Here is a 19,772-nt window from a genome sequence, read left to right as displayed (position 1 = left end):
CAGCGTCCCAAGCTCCTGATCTATGCTGCATCCAATCTGGCATCTGGGGTCCCATCGCGGTTCAGTGGCAGTAGATCTGGGACAGAGTACACTCTCACCATCAGCGGCGTGCAGTGTGCCGATGCTGCCACTTACTACTGTCAAAACTATTATGGTAGTAGAGCTGGTGACACAGTGTTCCAAGCCCTAACAAAACCCCCCAGGAAAGCAGAAGTGTGAGGCTGGGCTGCCCCAGCTGCTCGTCCTGGGCCCCATCTGCTGAGAGTGATTCTCAGAGCAGCCAGGCTTGAAGGTCCTGCAGGGTCGGGTGGAAGGGGCCAGGGTGACTCCTCTGAGGCTCCCTGCTTTCCTCCTCCTTGACGGCGGCACAGACACGGTCATGTCTCTACTGTTCTAAAGGAAACCAATTTTTCTTTCTGATTATCAAAGCTAGAGCCTCATTAACGATTCATAGAGCAAAAGAGCAATCAGTATATGTATTCCAAGCCAAATGAGTTTAACTGCAAGTGGTAATATAAATTCTATAAAGAGTATCAATTTCACAGCTACAGTTTTTAAAAAAGATTTATTTGCTTATCCTAAGTCTCTGCTACACACACACACACAGATACACACACACACTGTGGGGGGGAGAGGAAGGGGAGGAGAGAGAGAGAGAGAGAGTTAGAATGAAACTTTGAGGGAGAGATAGATGATAGACTTATCTTCCGTCCTCTGGTTACTCCCCAAATGGCTGCAATGGCCGAGCAGTGCCTGGCAGAGCTAGGAGAGAGAACTCCTTTCATTCTCCCACATGGTGCCAGAGCTCAAACACGTGGGCCAGCTCCAGGTGCTTTCCAGGCCAAGCAGGGAGCTGGATTGGAAGATGAGAAGCCTGGACTCCCACCGGGGCCCATGTGGGATGCTGGTACTGTGTGAGGTGGCTTTACCCACTACAGAGGTTCAGCCCATCCTATCCACAGTGGTGAGACCATAATGCCACTTCCCACCATGTCCTCCCTCCTGTGCGGGCCAGCCACACCAGTCGAATGGAACCTAAGGGAGGGAGAGGGACCGAAAATAGGGACAGGAGATCGCAGAGAATGGAGCCAAGACAACAAGGCTGATCAAGGCTCGTTTATTCCTATGTCTCATTGGTATTTATACATAACCAGCACAAAGAAGCACAAAAGATAACAACATATGTAAGCAACTTATCGGGGCTCTGGTAACGCAGATACTTTTAACAGAGCATTCTTGATTAACATTGTCCTTCAGGATGGGAGCATGTGACTTTCTTATCCCAAGAACTCCACAAGCCAAGACTGGCCTTGATTTGTCCAAAGGCTGCCTGCACCTCCTTCTACCACCCCGCCACTTCTCTTCTGTTTCGTTTAAGTTCTACACTGACATACTTTCACTCTATAATCACCAGCTTCACCCTCCACTAGACATAGAATTCAACACGGAGTAGCAGCAAAACCACTGTTCCTCAAGAGTCTAGTCAAGGTGTGAGTCTCTTCCTCCCATTCCCTCTGTCACTACCAGACCTGAGGAGCACTGCCGCCCCCTGGGGTTATAGGTGGAATCGCTTCAGTTTTCTTTTCTTTTCTTTTCTCTTCTCTTCTCTTCTCTTCTCTTCTCTTCTCTTCTCTTCTCTTCTTTTATTTTCTTTTTGAATTTCTTTGGTTTTAATTTTTTTAACTTTTATTTAATGAATATAAATTTCCAAAGTACAGAATATGGATTACAATGGCTTCCCCCCATAACGTCCCTCCAACCTGCAACCCTCCCCTTATCCACTCCCTCTCCCCTTCCATTCACATCAAGATTCATTTTCAATTCTCTTTATATACAGAAGATCAGTTTAGTATACATTAAGTAAAGATTTCAACAGTTTGCTCCCACACAGAAACAAAGTGAAAAATACTGTTTGAGTACTAGTTATAGCATTAAATCTCAATGTACAGCACACTAAGGACAAAGATCCTACATGAGGAGTAAGTGCACAGTGACTCCTGTTGTTGACTTAACAAATTGACACTCTTGTTTATGGCATCAGTAATCACCCTAGGCTCTTGTCATGAGCTGCCAAGGCTTTGGAAGCCCCCTGAGTTCACTGACTCTGATCATATTTAGACAAGGCCATGGTCAAAGTGGAAGTTCTCTCCTCCCTTCAGAGAAAGGTACCTCCTCCTTTGATGACCCGTTCTTTCCACTGGGATCTCACTCGTGGAGATCTTTCATTTAGGTCCCCCCCCCCCCCCCCGAGTGTCTTGGCTTTCCATGCCTGAAATACTCTCATGGGCATTTCAGCTGGATCCGCAGGCCTTAAGGACTGATTATGAGGCCAGAGTGCTGTTAGGACATTTGCCATTCTATGGGTCTGCTGTGTATCTCACTTCCCATGTTGGATCATTCTCTCCCTTTTTGATTCTATCAGCTAGTATTTGCAGACACTATTCTTGTTTATGTGATCCCTTTGGTTCTTAGTCCTATCATTACGATCAATTGTGAACAGAAATTGATCACTGGGACTAGTGAGATGGCATTGGTATATGCTGAAGAGTTAAAATTGTATATGTGCGGGTGTAAAAAGTTAAGCTTAAGCTTACAGGTTTAAACCTTCCTGGTACAGCTGTAAAAAAATAAGACAGAGTAGCACCTTGGCAGTAGGGACTCCATTTTGGAGCACTTGAGACTGCATTCTGGGAAAGCACCCCCCCCCCCCCCCCACTGTGAGACTCTGGTCTGAAACTATGATCTCAAATAGTCGGACAATAGCAGTGCACTACATCACCCTTGGCAATGCACAAAAACCCCCTAGCATGACTGCTCAAGCTTAAAAGTAGAAAGGTTGCACCTGGGTTACCTGGGCTAATAATAAAGATGTGATTTGTCTGTGTCTTACATTAATGTCAAGTCCTAATTGCTAATTGTAAGATTGTAACTGGTATTGTCAAGATTATGATAAATATTAATTTCACTTAGGTTTTAGGTTATGTTGACCCCAGTAACCATATACTCTCTTTTGATTTTATGTACTCTCTTTTGATTTTAGCAACTGTGTATAGCAACCGTGCATAGCAACCATGTATTCCCCCCCTTCCCGGTTTTGCGGTTTTTGCCTTTATAAACCCTAACCTTTGGTTATTCGGGGCTGCTCTGTTCATGTATGATCAGGCAGCCCCAGCATGCTGGATAATCAATAAATCTTTAACCCTTTGCTGGTTGCATGAGAGAAAAGTCTCTTGGAGTCGTTCCTCGGGCGGTGGGCTTTTTCAGACTCTAACATTGGAGGTCCCACCGAGATCTGACTGCTGCCTGTGGACGTCTCCAATGGATATCTCTCGGGGTAAGTGCAGGCGCCTATTTGTGTTGTCGGCCGGCTTATTTGTGGTTTGTGTCTCTTCATTCTGGATTTTGGTAGTTTGTGAGCGCTCTAGGGTTTTGGGAACTGTGCTGGTGTAGTAGCTGCTGGGACAGGGAGTGAGCCCTTCCTGGCTGTGGCCGGCAGACGTGCCCGGGGGCCACAGGCTACGGCCCTGAGGGATGCCTCAGGAGGACAAAGGAAGGCTGGGGACGCCCAGATACTTCCGACGGGGCAGGCGTGGAGTCTGCATTCCCAGCACAGACACAGACGGGGTGGCCGGTAAGGCCTTCTTATTATTAGTCTTTTGTAGTTGTAAGGTGCTTTGTTGGTTGTCTTGTTGTTTGTTGATTGTATTCTCTTGTCATTTAGCATTGTATGGGGTGCTGTGATGGCTCCCGTATTGGTAGATTTGGAATCTGCATTTGTATTGCCAGCATTGTCGCGTGACTCTGAAGTGGTTCTGGAGTCTGCATTTGTAGGTTCTGAAGTGGTTCCGGAGCTTGCATTTGTATTACCGGCATCCTCACAGGGCTCTGAGGCGGTTCCAGAGTCTGTGTTTGTATTGCCGGCATCGACGCGACCAGTAGTTTATCTCAGTTCCTCTACGGACACTTTGTGTGGTCATTGTGTGCTGATTCTCTACACTGTTTGTCTGTTCGTGTACATTGTGATGTCTGCTAACATGGGCCAGACTGTGTCTACACCTTTGTCTCTAACTTTGAATCATTGGTAGGAGGTAAGCGACCAGACACCGGACGCATAACCTTTCTTTGTCAGTCAAGAAGGTAAAGTGGCAGTCTTTCTGTGCCTCTGAGTGGCCAGCTCTCGGAGTGGATTGGCCCCCCAGAGGGCTCATTCCATTTACCACTCATTCACTGAGTGAAAGAGGCCGTTCTCCTGCCTGGCTGTCATGGGCACCCAGACCGGGATTTTGAGAAAACATCGGAGGTCCCTCAAGCGGGACCGGATCTGTGGAAGTGACCGCTGAGTGTCCGGCACCCCACAGCTCTCCGAGAACGCGGAGTTCCCCCCGGCCATGGCTTAGCTATGGCCGAAACTCCAGAGGGATTGTAAGGAACGGGAGGGAAATTAGGAAGGGCAGTTGACTGAGAGCCTCCAGATCCCCTGAGCTCACTTCGGCTTCCCGGCAGCCGGACTGTGACCCGAGCACCAGGTCTCTCTCTTGGAGGGACGCCTGGTCACGCTGCCTACTGCTATGCGAGTAGGGCTTAGCTTCGGTCGAGGCTAATATTGGCCCTTCAGGTAAACTCAGACAACTAGGTAGTGGGTAACCTTGAGTGAATGCCACCTCGATGGGATTGAATTCGAATCCCCTGGTATGTTTCTAACTCCACCGTTTGAGGCAAGTCAGCGTGAGCATGTCCCGAATTGCACATCTCTTCCCTCTCTTATTCCCACTCTTATATTTAACAGCGATCACTTTTCAGTTAAGTTTCAGCACTTAAGAAGAATTGTGTATTGATTATAGTATTCAACCAAATCGCTTCAGTTTTCTATTCCTGATCGAACAGTTCTTCATTCAATGCAAAACCAACTAGAACATTCTCATCAAATTGAACAATAGTGGCTTCATCATTAGCACACAGTGGCACACAAATAACAGTATCACAACCTCCTAGGCGTAGGATTACTGTAAAAATTTGGACAGAGCCCTTCATCTCATAGAGCTTACATGTTAGTGGGCAGGGAGATAATGCACACACATAGAAGGTTCTGCACCTGCTCCCACTGTGCCGTGTGTGAGATTCCTCCCTGGGGCACTGCCATTGCTCGGTACAAGTAGGCAGAGTGTGTCCAGGTCCACTTAGTGCATCCTCCCGTCTCAGGGGCAGAGGCAGAGGGAACGTATCAGGCAGTTCAACATTTGTGTTTCCTGAAAAATTAAATAACTGTAGTCTCAGTAAGGGTCAGACAGGAAAACTGAATTTTAATTCAGGAAAAAGCTTTTTAAATTTCTTAAATCACTGAAGCCTGAAACCAGGAGCACACGGGCCAGTGGAAGAATTAGTGCCCAGACACTGGAGATAAAAAAGAGGAACCCAGTTTAGCAAGGTGTCTTGTACTGAGATTAATCTTTATTTCTAGTGAAGATAATTTTCTTACATGTTCATCCTTTCCATTTCCCATCACATTTATGTATTTACTTGAAAATCTGAGCATTGATGAGGTGCAAAGTGAGAGAGACTCTGTGTTTGGTGAGAGAGAGAGAGAGAGAGAGAGAGAGAGAATCTTCCTACTTCCTAGGAGATCCTGTCAGCTGAGGCTGAGTCGGGCTGAAGAAAAGAGCACAGAACTCCAGATGACTCCCAGTGTGTGGCAGGACCCACGCATAGCGACTTCTAGAAAAATCATAGCCCTCGCCATGTTTCGATTCATGGCTCTTTTATGTCACACCAAGGCCATTAGGGAAATAGAGAAAACAGAAGCCGCCCTGGCCTCAGTGACGTCCGCCCGAACCACACTGAGGAGCTGCTCAGCTTCTCCAGGTTCTGGGCTGTGCAAGCCCTGCAGCCCCTGTCACAGGTGGAGCAGCAGCAGCAAAGCTGGGCTGAGCCGTGAGGAGAGCGTGGACCTCTACCCACACTGGTCCTCTCTCTGCTGAGACCCCAGAGAGACATTCTCTGTAGGAGACCTGTGCAACCTGGGTCTGCTGTGGACACCTGGGGACATGGCACCTGTGTGCAGGTGCTGAGGGGTTGTAGAGAATTCTGCTAACTGATTTGTGCATCTCAGCAAGCAGGATGGTTTACCCAAACTCGAATGGTGAGCAGGTGCTGGTTGCATATTCTAAGAAGTTAGCACATACTCCCCAGAATAAAGGACTTTCTCCTCCAATATCTGCTCCAGATTTAGGAGCAGGCTGCTCCCGCCCCATGCAGGAGGCAGTGCCAGGCAGGACCCAGCATGGACACGAGGGCCCCCACTCAGCTGCTGGGGCTCCTGCTGCTCTGGCTCCCAGGTAAGGAAGGCCAGCAGCAGGAACGGCCTCGGGCAGTGTGGCCAGGGCTGCCCGTCTCTGCAGGAGCGTCCTCTTAGAACGTGAGGATGAGTGTGGTCTCTGTGTTTCTGTTTCCTCCTCAGGTGCCAGATGTGCTGACATCGTGATGACCCAGACTCCAGCATCTGTGTCTGCAGCTGTGGGAGGCACAGTCACCATCAATTGCCAGGCCAGTGAGAACATTTATAGCTTATTGGCCTGGTATCAGCAGAAACCAGGGCAGCCTCCCAAGCTCCTGATCTATGATGCATCTGATCTGGCATCTGGGGTCCCATCGCGGTTCAGCGGCAGTGGATATGGGACAGAGTTCACTCTCACCATCAGCGGCGTGCAGTGTGAAGATGCTGCCACTTACTACTGTCAAGGCAGTTATTATAGTAGTAGTGCTACTTACCACAGTGATACAAGCCCTAACACAAACCCCCCAGGAAAGCAGAAGTGTGAGGCTGGGCTGCCCCAGCTGCCCCTCCTGGGCCCCATCTGCTGAGAGTGATTCTCAGAGCAGCCAGGCTTGAAGGTCCTGCAGGGTCGGGTGGAAGGGGCCAGGCTGACTCCTCTGAGGCTCCCTCCTTTTCTCCTCTTGGCAGCATCAGCACAGTCATGGTCATGAAATACTATTTTAAGGAGAGCAATTATTTTACTGGAGACTTGAGTGTATAGCATCATTTTGGTATCGCATGTAAAGGAGAAAATATTATAGGTATGGCTAGCAAAAATAGTTTAAATCAAGGTGAGTGCAGTCTTGCATGCCCTCCATGTCCTGGGAGAACGGCCTTCAGAGAGGGAGATCATAGACACAGAGACTCTCAGATCTCTCCTAGAGGCCAAGCACCTCTGGGGCAGAAGGCACAGGTGCTGCCCCGTGTGTCCTCAGCCCTGTCCTGGAAGCCCTGAGATGGGGGCGCTGGTGCTCTCACTGCCTGCAGCACTCACAGGGGATTCTTCCCCGCCCCTCTGTTCCCAGCTCTGCCTGCAGGAGCTGATTGACAGGTGGGAATTCTGCTTGTCTCATAGTGAAATCTCAGAGTCTGGATGGCTTCTCTAGAGTGCAAAGGTGACCAATTATGTGGACCTGATCCAACCCAATTCTGTGCATCTTTCTGTATTTTCCTTCCATGAAGAAATGTTCCCTCTATAGAGGAGGTCCTGGCTTACACAGCAGGACCAGAGGCACAACCAGGATGGTGTGAGATGCCCCGTTCACTGCTCCCCTGCTTCAGTCCATGTTGGCTCACACCTGTCATGCAGCCCCTTCTGCAGTTTGGCCACCAAACACAGTTCTCTCACAAGCAGTTCACACCCCAGATGACATTGTTTCAGATTCTGGGAAGGTAAGAGAAGTCGTGTTTCCTCCCCTTCCTCATCTCCTCTGTCCCTTCTCATCCTGGGTCAGTGCTGCCCCTCACGGTCACCGTGTTCTAATCCCTGCCCCCGGTATGGAAACAGATACACAGATCCTAAGCTCTTCTTCCACTCAGGTTCCTGCTTGGGAGCCCCCTGCCGTCACATACCGAGACTGAAGAGAGATCATCCAAGTGTTTCACCCAGCAGAGTTGTATCTAAGAGGAATGCTGTGCCAACTCCCCTCACAATAAACTGCTGTTTGTCTCTTGTCAAGACACCCAATGGGAGCAAAGTGAACACTTTGGGATGTCAGAGCAGGATCAGGGAGGAGGTGAAAGGCGTTATCTTTCCTGGTGTTTGCTTGGTGAATTGTTGCTGTAATGAATTATTCCATTCTCTTTGGCTCAGACATCTCCAGGTATGTTGTGTGGTCAGGAGCTCAGGTCTCCCTGGAGGTAACCCTGGAGGCAGCATGGCTGTGGTGTTCTGGAAGCTCTGAGCATGCGATTCCATTTATCCCCTTTTTAAAAGGTATAAACACCAAAAAAATCAGCGTTACATAAGGATGGAAAAGGAGAAAATATGCTTGCTGTAGCTTTGTCTTCCCATTTAAGTTACCCAGTTGTGAAGTCTTATTTGAATTCACCACAGACCATTTTTTTAGCTCAATTATTTCATTTAGTCTAAGAGCACACATGTTGACCAGAGGCCTTTTCCAAGCACATTTTAGGCACAGAAATGCAGAGAAAACCTCCTTCAATCATACTGTATGGAGTTCTCACCACATAGACTCTGTTAGATTTGCATAATGTAGGCTGTTTCTTTGTAATTGTGTATTGCATATGACCTCTTTTTTTATTTGACAGTTAAACCCATCTTTAAAAACAAGTCAAAGTCAGGAAAAAAAAAAGTATAAGTGCTTGAAGACTCCTGAGATGTTGAATGTGGAGGCAGCTCCAGACTCTGACTGGGGTCACCACTCCTTGAGCTCTTCTCTAGGTGACAGCTCCAGAGAAGCAGCCTGCGGGTGTTCCTAACGCTTCGTGCACTGACCTCTAAGTCTAGAGTAAGCCCCAGTGAGACATGGAAATGCATATAGAACTGTTAGCTCTTCCATGGATTTATTAATCAAGTTACATGAGTTTACTTACTTTAACAAAGGCAAAGTATCCATTATTTGTCCATTTTATTTAAAAAGATTCATTTATTTATTTGAAAATTAAGAGTCACAGAGAGGCAGAGGTAGAGAAAGCGTGAGAGCGGTCTTCCATCTGCCGGTTACTCCCCGATGGCTGCGACTGGGGGATCTGCCCCATCCAAAGCCTGGATCCAGGAGCTTCTTCCTGGTCTCCCACAAGGGTGCAGGGCCCCAAGGACTTGGGCCATCTTCCACTGCTTTCCCAGGCCATAGAGAGAGATAAATCGGAAGAGGAGCAGCTGGGTCTAGAAACGGAACCCATATGGGATGCCAGCAATGCAGGCAACGTCTTAACCCACCACACCACAGTGCCGGTCCATATCTTCATTTTTTAAGAGATTTATTTGTTTATTTTAAGGTCAGTGTTACACACACATGCAAACACACAAACACAAAAACACATACACACGGGGTGGGAGAATCTTCCATCTGCTGTTATACTCTGCAAATGCCTGCAACGGCCAAGACTATATCAGGCCAAGGCTAAGAGCCAGAACTTCTTTCAGGTCTCCCATGGGTGCCAGGGCCCAAACACTTGGGACATCTTCAGCTGATTTCCCAGGCAGTTAGTATGGAGCTGGATTGGAAGTGGAGAAGCCAGGACCCCAACGGGTGCACATATGGGATGCTGGCAGTGCAGGGGTGGCTTTGACCACTACACCACAGTGCTGCCTGTTATATACACATTTTGAGAATTCATGATACTTTGAGCCATACTCTCCTTCCTTCCTCACTCCCACCCTACTGCTCTTCTTTTTTTGTTTTTTTTTTTTAATATTTTCAATTTAGTTTGATGACATACTTTCAATGTACTTTTTAAATACTAGCTAAGCCTTCCACTAAACAAAGAATTCAGCGAGGAGTGAGCAGAAAAACCACTGTTCCTCCAGAGTCTAGACAAGGCTGAGTCTCTCAGTCCTCCCAACCCTCTGTCACTAGCAGACCTGAGGAGCACTGGCGCCCCTGGGGGTCCATGATGGAATGGCATCAGCTTTCAATCCCTGATAGGGCAGTTTTTCGTTCAATGCAAAATCAGCTAGACAATTCTCATGGAAATGAAACAATAGTGGCTTCATTGTTTGTACACCATGTTACAAAACTGACAGTATCACAATCTTTTCTAGATTTAGAAAAAAGGACAATAAATCCAACAGAGCTCTTTAACCCATAGATCTTTTTTCAGTGATCAGGGCAAACAAGCAAACATATGTTTTATACCTTCTTCCACTATGCTTCAAGTGAGATCCTCCCTGGACACTGCCATTGCTGGGGGCACATGGACAGTGGGTGTCCTGGTGCACCTAGTGCATCCTCCTGTCTCGGGCAGAGGCAGAGGGAGAGGCAGAGGGGACGAATCGGGCAGTTCCACACTGTGTTTCCTGAAAAGATACACTAATTGTAGTCTCAGTAATGGTCAGATGGCCAAATAGTTCTTCGATTGAGGGAAAAGCTTCTTAAATTTCTCAAATTGGTGAAGCATGAAACCAGCCAACACAGAGGTCAGTGGAAGAATCAGTGCCCAGACACTGGATGTGAAAATAATGGAGCCCACGGCACTGTGGCACAGCAGGTTAAAGCCATGGCCTGAAGCTCTGGCATCCCATAGGGTGCCAGTTCAAGTCTCAGCTGCTCCTCTTTTGATGCAGTTCTGCTATGGCCTAGGATAGCAATAGAAGATGGCCCAAGTCTCTGGGCCCCTGCACCAAGTGTGAGACCCAGAAAATCTCCCGGCTTCTGGTTTCGGATCCACGCAGCACCGGCTTTTGCCGCCATTTAGGGAGTGAACCAGCAGATGGAAGACCTCTCTCTCTGTCTCTACCTCTCTCTGTAACTCTTTCAAATAAATGAAATAAATCTTTAAAAAAAAAAAAAGAGCCCAGCTTTAGCAGGGTGTTTTGTACTGTGGTGAATACTTATTTCTAATAAATATAATTTAGATAATTTTCATAAATGTTAACATTTTCCATGTTTCAAAATATTTTTTATTCACTTGTAAGTCTGAGCATTGGAGAGAGGCAAAGACCGGGCGGGGGTTCTGTAAGTGGTCTCTCCACAAATGGCTGTAACAGTGAGTTCCTGGCCAAGCAGAGTCCAGAGCCAGAACTGCCCCGGTCTCCCCTGGGGGGCAGGAATCCAAGAACTTGGGCCATTTCCTGCTGCCTCCCAGGGTGAGCATTAGCAGGAAATGGGATCAGAAGTGGAGCAGTGGGGATTCAACCCAGTCTCTGATGTAGGCTGCTGGCATTGCAAGTGGCAGCCTTACCCACTGTGCCCTGATGCCGGCCTTCCCTCCTCTCCGGATTTCTTTCTTTCTTTCTTTCTAGACAAATTTACAGTGAGAGGCAGAGAAAGAGAGAGGTCTCCCATCCTCTGGTTCACTCTCCAAGTGGCTGCAATCCTCAGAGCTGTGCTGATCTGAAGCCAGGAGCCAGGAGCTTTTCTGGATCTCCCAATGGGTGTAGGGGCCCAAGGACTTGGGCCATCTTCTACCTCTATCCCCGGCCATAGAGGAGCGCTGGATCAGAAGAGGAGCAGGCGGGACTAGAAGCAGTGCCTATATGGGAAGCCAGCGCATCAGGCAAGCACATTAACACTCTGCCATAGCACAGCCCCCCTCTCTGGATTTCTTAAGAAGGTGTGGACATTTCTGGACAGGGGAGGGAGGAAGTGTTTCTCAGACCTCTGGTGACTCCTTGAAGCTCGCACTTCTGGCTTCCTCCTGTATCCTTGACTCAGAACTCTGGCTGCAGATGGGAGAGCACATCTGTGTGATCTCTCCTCTAAGCACCTGCGTTCTCCTTCTGAGTCCTGGTCTCTGGCAGCCGCTTGTTCTGAGGATGTTTATTCTGAGTCAGTACAGAGGTGAGTGTGGGCAGAAGTCTCGTCTCTCAGAGACCATCTCTCTGGTGCAGCGGTCTGCCGTGAGGGGACGATGTGAGGGCATCAGAGGAGCAACAGGTAAAGACATGGACCTCAGCTTTAAGGTGTAACTAAGTATTCCCTAGAAAATGGACTTTCTTCTAAAGAAACCATTAAATGTCATCTGAGGATGGGAGTGAGGCAGGACGGGGCACATGGTGGACTATCTGGATGCTTTTAAAACATACACACGACAGGCCAGCCGTGGATAAAGTGCCGTGGATAAAGCCATCCCTGCCTGCTGCCTCACTCCCATCCTCAGTGCTCTTCTTTTTAAAATTTTAATTTAATTTTATTTTAAAAGGCTTTATTTGTTTATTTGAAATTCAGAGTTACACAGAGAGAGTAGAGGCAGAGAGAGAGAGGTCTTCCATTTGATGGTTCACTCCCCAGTTGGCCACAATGGCTGGAGCTGTGCCAATTCAAAGCCAGGAGCCAGGAGCTTCTTCCATTTCTCCCACCTGAGTGCAGGGCCCCAAGGACTTGGGCCATCTTCTACTGCTTTCGCAGGCCATAGCAGGGAGCTGGAACAGAGGTGGTACAGCCGGGACTCGAACCATTACCCACATGGGAGGCCGGCGCATCAGGCCAGGGCATTAACCCGCTGCGCCACAGCGCTGGCCCCTATTTTAACTTTTGAAATGACATACTTTCTTTTTTTTTACATTTATTATTTAATTTTATTTATTTTTCTCTGTTCTGGAAATGAAAGATACAGATACTGAATAACGTGCAAAATTGTATTTTCAAACCTAAAATATAGTTGATTTCCATCCTCCCAACCCCAAACCCCATTGTCAGCTTGCTTTGTGTTTACTCTCACAGTTTCGTGTTTGTTGCTATTAAGGCAGCCTTCTCCTTTGTCTTTTCAAAAAAAAAAAAAAAACTTCATAATTTAGATATATAGATCAAGCAGGAACCATCAGGATCATCCCTTAGGCGTCAAATGGGGAAATTGTGATATAGGAAAGTAAAATGATTCTATTTAGATTATTGGAGCAATATTGTAGAGTGAAACTCAAGTTGTAAATTTATTCTGAAAAATTTTTTTTAAACTTTTATTTAATGAATATAGATTTCCAAAGTACAGCTTATGGACTACACTGGCTCCCCCCCCCCCCCCGATGACTTCCCTCCCACCTGCAACCCTCCCCTTTCCCGCTCTCTCTCCCCTTCCATTCATATCACGATTCATTTTCAATTTTCTATATATACAGAAGATCAGTTTAGTATACATTAAGTAAAGATTTCAACAGTTTGCACCCACTTAGAAACACAAAGTGAAAAGTACTGTTTGAGTACTCATTATAGCATTAAATCTCAATGTACAGCACATTAAGGACAGAGATCCTACATGAGGAGTAAGTGCACAGTGACTCCTGTTGTTGACTTTACAAATTGACACTCCTGTTTATGGCATCAGTAATCTCCCTATGCTCCAGTCATGAGTTTCCAAGGTTATGGAAGCCTTTTGTATTCTCCGACTCTTATCTTATTTAGACAAGGTCATAGTCAAAGTGGAGGTTCTCTCCTCCCTTCAGAGAAAGGTACCTCCTTCTTTGAAGACCTGTTCTTTCCACTGGGATCTCACTCATAGAGATCTTCCATTTAGGTCCTTTTTTTTTCTTTTTTCTTTTTCTTTTTCTTTTTTTTTTTTTTGCCAGAGTGTCTTGGCTTTCCATGCCTGAAATATTCTCATGGGCTTTTCAGCCAGATCCGAATGCCTTTAGGGCTGATTCTGAGGCCAGAGTGCTGTTTAGGACATCTGCCATTCTATGAGTCTGCTGTGTATCTCGCTTCCCATGTTGGATTGCTCTCCCCTTTATTTATTCTATCGGTTAGTATTAGCAGGCACTAGACTTGTTTATGTGATCCCTTTGACTCTTAGTCCTTTCATTATGATCAATTGTGAACTGAAATAGATCACCTGGACTAGTGAGATGGCACTGGTACATGCCACCTTGATGGGATTGAATTGGAATCCCCTGGTATATTTCTAACTCTACCATTTGGGGCAAGTCAGCTTGAGCATGTCCTAAATTGTACATCTCTTCCCTCTCTTATTCCCACTCTTATATTTAACAGGGATCACATTTCAGTTTAATTTTAACACTTGACCAGCGCCGCAGCTCACTAGGCTAATCCTCCACCTTGCAGCGCTGGCACACCGGGTTCTAGTCCCAGTCGGGGCGCCGGATTCTGTCCCGGTTGCCCCTCTTCCAGGCCAGCTCTCTGCTGTGGCCCGGGAGTGCAGTGGAGGATGGCCCAAGTCCTTGGGCCCTGCACCCCATGGGAGACCAGGAGAAGTACCTGGCTTCTACCATCGGATCAGCGTGGTGCGCCGGCTGTAGCATGCTGGCCGCGGCGGCCATTGGAGGGTGAACCCACAGAAAAGGAAGACCTTTCTCTCTGTCTCTCTCTCTCACTGTCCACTCTGCCTGTCAAAAAAATTAACAACAACAAAAAAAAAAACCCACAAAAACAATTTTAACACTTAAGAATAACTGTGTATTAATTACAGAATTAAACCAGTAGTATTAAGTAGAACAGACAAAAAAAAAGAAACTAAGAGGGATAATGTATTAAGTTGTTCATTAACAGTCAGGGCTATGCTGATCAAGTCACCATTTCTCATAGTGTCCTTTTCATTTCAACAGGTTTCCTTTTTGGTGTTCAGTCAGTTGTCACCGATCAGGGAGAACATATGATATTTATCCCTTTGGGACTGGCTTATTTCACTCAGCATGATGTGTTCCAGATTCCTCCATTTTGTTGCAAATGACTGGATTTCATTGTTTTTTACTGCGGTATAGTATTCTAAAGAGTACATATCCCATAATTTCTTTATCCAGTCTACCGTTGATGGGCATTTAGGTTGGTTCCGGGTCTTGGCTATTGTGAATTGTGCTGCAATAAACATTAGGGTGCAGACCGCTTTTTTGTTTGCCAATTTAAATTCCTTTGGGTAAATTCCAAGGAGTGGGATGGCTGGGTCGAACGGTAGGGTTATCTTCAGGTTTCTGAGGAATCTCCAGACTGACTTCCATAGTGGCTTGACCAGTTTGCATTCCCACCAACAGTGGGTTAGTGTCCCTTTTCCCCCACATCCTCACCAGCGTCTATTGTTGGTAGATTTCTGTATGTGACCCATTCTAACCGGGGTGAGGTGAAACCTCATTGTGGTTTTGATTTGCATTTCCCTGATTGCTAGTGATCTTGAATATTTTTTCATGTGCCTGTTGGCCATTTGGATTTCCTCTTTTGAAAAATGTCTATTGAGGTCCTTGACCCATCTCTTAAGTGGGTTGTTTGTTTTGTTTTTGTGGGGTTTCTTGATCGAAATGACATACTTTCAATGTAGTTAATAAACACTAGCTCAGCCCTCCATATATACAGAATTCAACACGGAGTAAGCAGAAAACCACTGTTCCTCATCCTAAAGACAAGGCTGTGAGTCTCAATCCCCTCAATCCCTCTGTCACTACCAGACCTGAAGTACACTTGTGCCCCCTGGGGGTCTCAGGTGGAATCATGTCAGCTTTCAATCCCTGATAGAGCAGTTCTTCATTTAACCTGAAATCAAATAGAGAATTCTCATGGAATTGAACCAATAGTAACTTCATTGTTTGCACGCAATGGCACACAACTAATGGATTCACATCTCTTGTAGATGTAGACTAAGTGGAAACATCGAACAGAGCCCTTCATCTCACAGATCTTCCATGGTAGTGGGCAGGGCTGATGATATTCAAACCAATAATGTTCTACCTCTGCTCCTGATATTGGAATTTGACCTTCCAAAAATATAATTTGGGGTGCCATACGATATCACCATATGCTTATTAATAAGTTCCCCATATTAATAAGCCCATGTGGGTTCTTGTCTAATATTCAGAGAATTGTGAATACTGGCATAAGTGAACAAGGCAGCATGGTACATTTTAAGTTTTATACAGTGAGAAAGATGCATAGGAGAGTAAGGGCCCTGTCTAAAGGTGAGAGGTAGATCTGGGTTCATACCAAGTACCAGGAACCAGCCACGTGGAGGAGCATCTAGGCCAGGAAGCGTGGGGTGGGTAGCGGAGGCACAGGGCTGCAGCCAGCCCCCTACTGGCAAAAAAGCCAGGGAAAGAAGGGAGGGAAAGAGGGCAGACACACCATGTCCCAGGCTTTTAATCCACTTCCAAGAGGAGTGGTTAATTCACCTGATTGGCTGGTGCCCACTCAGGTGTGGCCAGCAGTGGAGCAGTGGGGAATCAAAGCAGTCTCTGATGTAGGCTGCTGGCTTTGCAAGTGGCAGCTAATCCACTGTGCCACGATGCCAGCCTTCCCTCCTCTCTGGATTTTCTTAAGACAAACGTGAACGTTTCTGAATAGGGGAGAGAGGGAAGTTATTTTTCTTGATGTTCCTGAGACCTATGATGAAGCCTTGAACTTTCACTTCTTTTTTCGTTATGCAACCTGATCAGAACTCAGGCTGCAGAAAGGAGAGCAGCTGTGTGATCTCTCCTCTAAGCACCTGTGTTCTCCTTCTGAGTCCTGGTCTCTGGCAGCCGCTTGTTCTGAGGATGTTTATTCTGATCAGTTTCAGAGGTGAGTGTGGACAGAAGTCTCGTCTCTCAGAGACCATCTCCCTGGTGCAGTGGTCTGCCGTGAGGGGACAATGTGAGGGCATCAGAACACAAGTAAAGAAATGGCCTTAGGCATAAATTAGTTTACTATCTATTTTAAAGAAAAGGAACTTTCTCCTACAGATCCCAAATAACCATGAATTTATTACACCATCTTGTCCAATAAACTCACAATTTTGGTAAGTGTCCCTCAGTGACTTTGGGAAGTGATGTCTCCCAGTAGAAACATGTGCACTGTAGGTAAACTTGTGCAGCCCTGGTCAGAGCTGGGGCAGTGGAGACACAGCCCCTGGGCTGAGCTCTGAGCTGCCCTGGGCCCTTCAGCTGGGCACAGCCCTGCCCCATCCCTGCTCATTTGCATGTCCCCAGAGCACCGCCCACCTCTCTGGGCATTTAGGAGCAGGCTGCTCCCACCCCATGCAGGAGGCAGTGCCAGGCAGGACCCAGCATGGACACGAGGGCCCCCACTCAGCTGCTGGGGCTCCTGCTGCTCTGGCTCCCAGGTAAGGAAGGCCAGCAGCAGGAACGGCCTCGGGCAGTGTGGCCAGGGCTGCCCGTCTCTGCAGGAGCGTCCTCTTAGAACGTGAGGATGAGTGTGGTCTCTGTGTTTCTCTTTCCCTTCTCAGGTGCCAGATGTGCCGATGTCGTGATGACCCAGACTCCATCCTCCGTGTCTGCAGCTGTGGGAGGCACAGTCACCATCAAGTGCCAGGCCAGTCAGAGCATTAGCAGTTGGTTATCCTGGTATCAGCAGAAACCAGGGCAGCCTCCCAAGCTCCTGATCTACCAGGCATCCAAACTGGCATCTGGGGTCCCATCGCGGTTCAAAGGCAGTGGATCTGGGACAGAGTTCACTCTCACCATCAGTGACCTGGAGTGTGCCGATGCTGCCACTTACTACTGTCAATGTACTTATTATAGTAGTAGTAGTTATGGTGCCACAGTGATACAAGCCCTAACAAAACCCCCCAGGAAAGCAGAAGTGTGAGGCTGGGCTGCCCCAGCTGCCCCTCCTGGGCCCATCTTCTGAGAGTGATTCTCAGAGCAGCCAGGCTTGAAGGTCCTGCAGGGTCGGGTGGAAGGGGCCAGGGTGACTCCTCTGAGGCTCCCTCCTTTCCCTGCTCCTTGGCAGCAGCAGCACAGATACGGTCATGTCTCTACAGTTTTAATGGAAAGCAATTATTATTTCTGAGTATTGAAAACTGGAGCATCATTTGAAATTCATAGAGTAAAAGAGAAAATATTATATATTACAAGGAAAAATATTATAAATACTGGTGATTAGAAAATTTTATAAAGGATTTCAATATCATATATAAATATTTTAAAATATTTATTTGCTTATGATTCGCCATACACTCACACACACACACACACACAAACACACAGTGACAGGGAGAGAGGTTCTCTTCCATCTGCTGGGATGGCATACAGTGTGATGATGCTGCCTCTTACTACTGTCAAAGCAATTATTATATTAGTAGTGCTGGTACCACAGTGTTCCAAGCCCTAACAAAACCCCCCAGGAAAGCAGAAGTGTGAGGCTGGGCTGCCCCAGCTGCTCCTCCTGGGCCCCATCTGCTGAGAGTGATTCTCGGAGCAGCCAGGCTGGAGGTCCCTACAGGTTTTGTTGGAAGGGGCCAGGGTGACTCCTCTGAGGCTTCCTCCTTTCCCTCTCCTTGTTGGCAGCCACAGAGACACAGTCAGGTCCCTGCTATTTTAAGGAGAGCAGTTATTCTGTCAGGTAGGAAGTCAGATATGAGCTTGTGTGTGTGTGACAAAGGCCTAAAGAGAAGACATCTATGTCCGGCATGTGCATCTCAAAGTCATCCCTATAATGTTTCAGCCCAGTGTTCGCATCCTGCCCTGCCCCCTTCTCCCTGATAATCTATCAGGTGGGGGTTCCCACCCCTTCTGCCTGACAATCTTCCAGGTGCAGCCCAGTATCTGAACTTCAAAAGCCCTACCTGCCCTTCCTCTAACGGGGGAGGTGCCAGCTAGACTTCGCCCTGTCTGACAACTTCAGGGAGAAAACTCAGATAGGAGTTTTTCTATTTACATCCATAAAGTGTTTTGTTTCAGGAGGAGATGTGTGAAGACAAAGACCCATCTCCTTAAAAACCCCCGGTCTCAAAAGGACTGTGCCCTCAGTCCTCTGTCTCTCTGCTGAGCCGCCCGCCTGGCCTGGTCAGGTGTACTCTCCACTCAACCATGTAACCCTCTGGTCATCCACAGCTGCCCTCTGGGTTTTCTCTGCACAAACCCATATCGGAGAACGAGGCCCCGCACACTGGTGATTCTCTCTTGTACCATTCTGTAGGTCTTAATTGCTTTTAAAAATGTATATAAATGCAACCAATTTGGAGCCCGCAGCAAGGAAAATGGTGGACGGGAAGGCGGGAGAGAGAAGCCCATAGGGCCGCAGTGAGCTGGAGCCCCAGGTAATGGAGGGGAAACAACCAGGATTAGTGCTGAAAACCATCATCTGAGAGGAAGCTGAGCCTTCCCAACAAAACCTACAAAGATCTGCAGGTCTGCATTGGCCACAGGTGGGCAGACGTCCAAGACAGCATCAGCCACATGCGCCAGCTGGGTCAATAAGCTGCAGAGACTGCTCCACCTCTGGCTGCAAACGCCCTCTCAGGAGCAGGGCTTGTAATGGAGATGAAGATGGGGAACCTGAGCAGAGGCCTCCAGGAGCCAAGGTGAGGATGAGGAGCACTGGAAGGATTCGCCAGCATCAGCCGACACATCCCTGCAGGAGGGAAAGCACGGGTTTTCTGAGGAGCAGAGGCTCTGGGAGCCAGATATCAAACCTCATCCTGGAAATGGCCGTGACCAAGACAACTGAATGACGCGTTTTGAAATTGGGGATGGGTGTGGGGTGGGTGTTAAGTTGAAAGGAACAGGTTCCCTTTTTGAAGAATGGTATAAGGCAGTCTCTGAAGCTGCTTTGTTTTCTTCTTTTTCATATTCTTTAAGGATGAGTGGTAGTCTAATAAATGAGAATTTGAAATTGAAGGACAGTTGTATTGTATATACAGCTTTCAGACATTTGTTGATTTTGTAGCTTTGTTTGATCAGTTTCCAAAGGCTACAGATAATAAAGAAATCAGAAGTGGCACCAGTTAAGGAATAGCGTATTTTTAGACACAACTACTAGCACATCAAGGGGGAAGCACAACTTTACTGTCTTATCTCTCTGAACTCCCTCCTTCCCTGAACTGGCAGCCTCCCAGGAGCAGCCTTATACAGAGAAGGGGTATTGTACTGAGAAAAAGGGACTGACTATTGACTGAGAGTAAATTG

At 47.3% G+C, this 19,772-nt stretch overlaps 1 protein-coding gene across 2 annotated transcripts in view; it reads right to left on the bottom strand.

The window, feature by feature from the left end:
• Positions 1–19,772, bottom strand: part of LOC103347778 (immunoglobulin kappa light chain-like) — a 104,672-nt gene that overhangs the window by 71,408 nt on the left and 13,492 nt on the right. The gene's annotated exons all lie outside the window — the stretch shown is intronic.

Source organism: Oryctolagus cuniculus, chromosome 2 (assembly GCF_964237555.1).
Source record: "Oryctolagus cuniculus chromosome 2, mOryCun1.1, whole genome shotgun sequence".
In the NCBI taxonomy this organism is placed as follows: domain Eukaryota; kingdom Metazoa; phylum Chordata; class Mammalia; order Lagomorpha; family Leporidae; genus Oryctolagus; species Oryctolagus cuniculus.
This window is presented reverse-complemented; position numbering and strand designations above follow the sequence as displayed.